We start from the raw sequence: 6,718 nt of genomic DNA, 5'->3' as shown, positions 1-6,718 counted from the left end.
ATTCCACTCCATTTTCCCATTTCTTACACTAGTTTCCCTAAATGGTAGAAATGCTGCCGAAGGGAAGGGAGATGTTCATGTATAGTTGCGGTAATTTAAGGACGGGTCGTGCGCGGAACTGAAGGGATATTTTAATACTGGTCTTGAGCAGGGACGGTACATAACGTGGACCTCGCTCTGGACTCTACTCGAGAAAAGAAGGAAAGTGACACATCGAGCATGTTGATCATTTCCGAGGTTTACTTCATCTTTTTTTTGGCACAGCAAGTTAAAGCTCGAATTGCTATGGAAATTAGTTCTACTTTTTCGTGTGACTATTAAAGTACACTAATTTTTTCAGAACTCCATCGTCACATGCCTATTAACGAATTCGTGTTTTTCTATATCCATTATTTAGGTACTTATACCCCTGGTTGCGCTGCATTTGCTCAAGTGTCTCCTAATGTAGTAGCGGACGAGAGTGTTATGAAGACCGATGAAGGAATGTCAATGGAACAGCGATATACGGTGGTTAGTGTCTTGACTTGTCTGAATTTTCAATTTTAACTACGTGTTTTTTCTGAAATCCCATTGACGAAAGGAACAAATTGTGAAGGTTGTTGTAGGCCAGTGGGTCATTGACATCACACTTGAATTTCCACTCCTTTCATTTCTCGCACGAATACGATCTGAGCAATGAATAAGACCTCATATCGTACAGAATTGAAGAAGAACAATTTTGATCATGACGTTTTCATTTGTTAATTGAAGATAAGTGCCCAGAGTTTAGAGTGCTTTCCTTGAGATCCGGATATCCCGGGTTGAATACCCGTTCCGACCACTGGTTTAATTTGATGTGTCTGGTAGTCCTTGGTTCAATCTCTCGGCTGCACTTGTAAATAGCAACCTGGTTGGCCTCTGGCCATTTGGTATTATTCTTAAAGTTATCGCTGTTGTTCTGTTCTGTGATTGGCCTGTTTCATTGGCCCAGAAAGTGGGCTATGTGGAGCGGTCAATTGAAATGTTTGTTTACTTTTTACTTCAGTGATTCGAGTAAGATATGGTGGGTACTCTATTGCTTTGGGATGCTGTTAACGTGGTCACATTTTGTTTCGTTTTAAGGAAACATGAAGAATTGCCTTTTTGTTGTGTTAGAATTCTCAGTTTTTCCATGGCTGTCATTGTTGTTTATTCAGCGTCATCTGGTTGATTTGTTGGAGCAATGTGCCAAGTATCTCGAGCGAGCGGGGCGGTATGAAGTCATGGATGAAGTGTTTAAACTAGCGATTCCTATCTATGAACAAGAGAGGGACTTTAGGGTAAGACGGGGTTCACTGTTGGTGTCCATCTTGTATATTTTGGCTATCGCTTAGGTTGTTGCAAGGTCAGTTACAAATACCAGACTTTCTGCGGATTTCGCTTACCGTAACATCCAAATTCCATCAAGGTAGAAATGAATTTCATTGCACTGATCTTGTTCAGAGCTTTGGCATCCGTCGTGAATTCTTAGAACACCTCGCATGGCTTGTGTTTGTTTGCGCCGTGGGATATTTTGATTGATTTTAGGGTGTCCATATCATTGACGCAAAATCAAATTAAACAGGGGCACCCAACGAGAATATAGCTCAAGACGACTTAAACATCGCATTGTTAAACGTATGTTAGCATTTAAACGGTAGATATGAGCATATTTTTATCCCCTAAACGTTTTTCATCTGTTCGGATTCCCTAGCTGAAAGTCTAGTGATCCGAACATTATAGGGATCAAAACTTACTTTTTCGAAAATTTCAGCCAGAAAAAGGCTCCCTAAAATTCTATGTGACTTTTTTAGGGTAATAATCCGTTAAAAATGGGCAATTATACCATGTTTTAGATGTTCGAAAATCCTAGGACAGGCAGGCAAGCAAGGAATTTTACAACAAATTTTCAGAAAATTCTAGATCTGAAATCGTCTTCCGAACAGATATTTTCCGAAATTTGACGTTGATGTAATTTAAGCAAAGTCGACGGATACGGCAACGAAAACGCCTCAAAGCAAGAATATTATCAGTTACAAAAGTAAATATAATCGTGCTGCACGTGCAGCACGAATTTCCGTGCACGTCCTTGCCGTACTCCAAAAAACAATGTGCATGAAATCACCAAATTTTAGGTTTTGATGACAACGTGAGCTTGTAACGATGAACCATTCATTTTATGTTTTAAAACCGTTCATACCCATCCAGTCATAGAACAGTTCGCCCGTATTGTACAAGGTGAAAAATACTTGCGAAAGTTTTATTTTGGAATGACGTTTTCGTTGCCGTAGCAGTCGTCTTTGCTAAAACTCCTTATACCTTACCGAGCCACATTCAACGTCTTCTCTTCGAAAGATCAGAACAACTGAAGTGCTTTAAGTATATATTTGGTATTCAACAATTTGACGCCAACTTTTCCTTTCGTTTCATTGTTTGGTATGACACTGGGTATTCTTAGAAGCGGTATGTTTAAACGAGTTCGCAGTATTTTTAGATTTGTTTACTCCTCAGTGGTGTTTGTTAAATTTCGGCAAGCTATACAATAGCATAAATAGTCTGGAAACCATTGAAGTTTATAAATAAACAAGATAAAAATACATCCTGACATGAGTATTGTATTTTTTCACATCAGCGCCTGACCAATGCATATGAGAGCCTAGCCCAGGCCTACAAGAAGTTGTTGATGTGATGGGCACTGGAAAAAGACTGCTTGGCAAGTACTTCAGGGTTGCTTTCTTTGGACAGGTAATTTTAATTTCATGTTTAGATAAAGTTTATGTGAGAACGCGAAAAAACTGCTTCATGAACTGATCGATTTTTTTGTCCTGTTTTGAAACAAACGTCTTAGTACGTCGTTCCATTTGACAGCTAAAATCGATTGAGCCTCTCCTGCGTTAAAGGTCGGGACAAACCAGGCGATAAGTCGCTGCGACACGTCCCCGGGACAAGTCGTCGCAACAATTCGCCTCGTGTGACACGGTTAATTTTCTGAAAATCGTTGCCGCCCCAGCAGAATTTTGCCGGTGCGATCAGTTGCACGAATTCAAACCAGTTTGAATCAGTGCGACTGATCGCAGCGACAAAATTAGCGCATGCAGCGTTATCGCAGCGTGGGCACTTCCGGCATCAAGTCGCTGCGACAAAATATAAATGAACCAATGAGAGAGCGTCATGTGGTCTGCTATATTGAATTAGAAAACTAGTTCACATTCCCCCTCATTCAAGATCACTGCGTGTGCACCGAACAGGCACCGTGTCGCAGCGACTTGGTTTGCAAGTAGTACTCACGGAGCGACTTGTCGCAAGGACCTGTCGATGCGATTTGTCTACTGGTGTCTCGGTCTTTAAGCCTAATTTGTTGGACCGCGTTTAACGCCAAATCTGAATACATAGCATGACTACCTTTAAGGTCCACTGTCTTAATCGTCACTAGCATCAGCTCAGTAACGTTATTTCGACCAATTCAGGAGCCCATAACCAGGGGCCAATTCTTGGATTTCACATGACGTCACGGCCGCCATGTTGGTGTCCCCAAACAATGAAATGGCGGCCATGTTGGTGTCCCGATCCAATCCTCCGGGAATTGAAAGCTATTATTATGCTAACGTCTTCTTTTGTTTTCGTTGAAAAACATGGCTGTTGATCACGTGAGTGAAACCCAGGAATACTGGAGTCAATACTGGGTCCATGTAGATCAAGCTACTTATTAGACAAGTTGTTTAAATAAGATGTGGCTTGCACGGGTAACCATTCTCAATCCCATGGGTAATAAATTCTTATTATTTGGAAGGGTCTTGTTTCGCGAAAAAATAAATCTAAAAATAACTCGGTCCCTAAAAACGACGTTGTTGTTGTTGTATGCTCGTAGGCTTGCATGGCCTCGTGATCAATTTCTTTGTCTTTCAGATGTTTGGTGATGATGACGGGAAGGAATTTATCTACAAGGAGCCGAAGATCACGGGTCTTGCAGAGATTTTACATAGACTGGAACAAATTTACTGCAGAAAACACGGCAGAGATAACATCAAACTCATCATAGAGTCTGCAAAGGTGAATGAATGGTGTCTTTCTTTGGAAGCAGTGGACGGATGGAAGCCTAGAGGCCTGAAAACCTAACGTAAAATTGATTCCTTTTTCAGGTGCATGCAGAAACGTTGGATTCAGAGATTGGCTACATTCAGGTATATCTTGATAACTTGAGTACACTATCCTACCGTTTCTTTTCACTTACGTAATAAAGCTTAAGTCCAAAATTAAAGCATTTCTCACGCTTCTGTATTGTTTCGTCGTTTTTGACGCAGTTCCTCCTACTTAAAGACGTTGGCCACATTTCAGTTTCACTATGTTAGCGCTCTTCCTACGAAGCGATCTAAGCTTTGACTTTGTTCTTAGTTTCGTCGGCTTTGTTGGTGTATTTTATGGACTTTTAACGTTATAAGAGCGTTTGAAGTTAAGGGTTTTTTGTATTAGGTAAATCAACAGTCGTAGCTTCTATGTTTGTTCAACTGACTAAGGGTGGCTAACAGGACAGTCACTTGACTTTTGGAGAACATATAGTTTATTTGTGGCCCGATTAGCATCATTTGCGCCCGAGCGGAGAGACCAAGTGGCTACGCGCCCTTTGGCCACTTGTGAGTTCGATTTATATCCCGGAGGAGGTGAACGGATTAGTTACCTTACATTTTTGTGCGACTGCAACCATGACAAAAAGAAAGAGAATATTAATGAATATTGATTACTCTTTGTTGATAGTTTTTCTTGTGTAATAATTCGCCCCGTGTGAGTTCATAGGACCCCGATATGACCTCGCCGTCCCCGTGTTGCATATGTTGAAATTTGCAGATAACCTACGTGCAACCGTATTTCGACGATGAGGAGTAGGAGCTCAGACCCACTTTGTTTGAGCGTAACAACAACATCAGGCGATTTATCTATGAAACGCCATTTACCTGCGGTGGCAAAGCGCATGGCAGCCTAACAGAACAATGCAAGAGGAAAACTATCCTGACAAGTAAGTTGATTTAGCCTTTTGAGCATGCGCAGAAAGACGCTTTCTTGCTGAGAATGAGTTGACACATTGTGTCTATACAGCAGTTTTTACATAAAGAATAACAGGACTATACATTTGCAAAAATACCCTCCTCCCCATTCTGTGTTGCCCGTTTGGGAGTCAAAGATCACAGGAATTACGACTCAGCAATAGGGACCTTAAGATCAGATGACGAGGACAACTACGAGTACGAGTGTTCCGTACTGAGCATGCGCATAAGGTTTGGAGGTCGACATATTTCGAAGTGCGAATGCTCAGAACGGAAAACTCGTACTCGTAGTCCTCCTCCTCCGATCTAAAGATCCCTATTGTTTGGGGGAAGGAGGGGGTGAAAAGAGTTTAAAATGACAAAAGAGTTTAAAATGACGGAATAGGCGGTCAAAAAGGGTGTGGAATAAACTAGTAATGCTGCAACTGTACGATATATTTAGAATAGAATGGATGGCTGTGTTTATCGCCCATCTTTCATGCAGTCTTGGGGAGTGAATTGCGAAAGGGTACAGCTCACTACATCGGGAAGAAAGCGTACATAGGCCACCATGATTAAAAATACCATAGTACGCTTTGTTTGCCTTCCAAAAGTTTCATATACGTGTTCTTTATTTTCTCTGCTTTTGCTTATGCTTATGCAAACGTTTGGAGGGAAAACAGAAGAGTATTATGGTATTTTTAAACTAACCCAATAGGCACCTCTGACAGCCGCTGTACGGTCCATGTTTGATGTCGGAGCACATTAGCTGTGAGTCGATTATAATGAGGGAGGGAAACCGGGGTTTCCAGAAAAGAACTCAGTAAATTATTAGTCACTGATACACGAAGGGAAGTGTTAATTAATGTTGATTTTTGTTTTGCACATTCTCTTCTAGTATCCAACACGCTTCCTTACATAAAGACGCGAATTCTTGTGGTCCAAGAGGAGCAATACGAACTGACACCAGTTGAGGTTAGTTCGTGTTACCTTAGTTCCAAGGAACGAGTTCAATTCATTGTCCTAACCAAAGCGAAACTAAAGTAAATTCAGCCAGTCAAGAGTGGCGCATACAGAATTTGAAGCAATGATATTTACACTACTAGTATATTGTCCTTTCTTTGGCTTATCGAAGAAGACGCACACTTTTTAGGACAGTCAAATGAACGCAAACCAGATGCATGCAACTAGCGATAGTATAGTGACCTCAAAAAACATGACTAAAACACTAGCATATAATTTGTTTAACAGTGGTTTGCTTGAGTTTACCGTTCTTTGCACATCTACGACTTCAAAAGACCAAATCTATGAAAAATGTGACCATGCAACGCCGAAGTTTTAATACGCTTTCTAAGTTTCAGCACCATTCCTTGAATTCCCATGAATCAAATTGCGGCTAAAGTAAAGTTGACCTTACAAAATATAACTTAACGCTATCGCAAGTGATATCGCAGATCAAGAACAATGGCAGAAGGAAATTCAACTAGAATTTAGAGAAAAAGCTGCTGTTCTGAAATACCCTGCTGTTATTAGTACTTTCTTGCGGGTGTTTTGGTTGTACAACGCTAAGAACTGAGAGCCATCTGCATCATCACGAACATTGATGGTGTGAGGCCGCCATTTTGGAATCGCATTAAGGAGAAGAGTGGGACGAGTTTAACGTACAAGATGGCGGCAAGGGACCTAAGGAGATTTGTCGCAAG

General features: G+C 41.1%; 1 pseudogene; it reads left to right on the top strand.

Annotated features, from left to right (window-relative positions):
* The first annotated feature begins 401 nt into the window (after window positions 1-401).
* The window catches only part of LOC138026467 (dedicator of cytokinesis protein 11-like), a 30,251-nt pseudogene continuing 23,934 nt past the window's right edge, over window positions 402-6,718 (top strand).

This window comes from Montipora capricornis, chromosome 12 (assembly GCF_036669925.1).
Source record: "Montipora capricornis isolate CH-2021 chromosome 12, ASM3666992v2, whole genome shotgun sequence".
Lineage (NCBI taxonomy): Eukaryota > Metazoa > Cnidaria > Anthozoa > Scleractinia > Acroporidae > Montipora > Montipora capricornis.
This window is presented reverse-complemented; position numbering and strand designations above follow the sequence as displayed.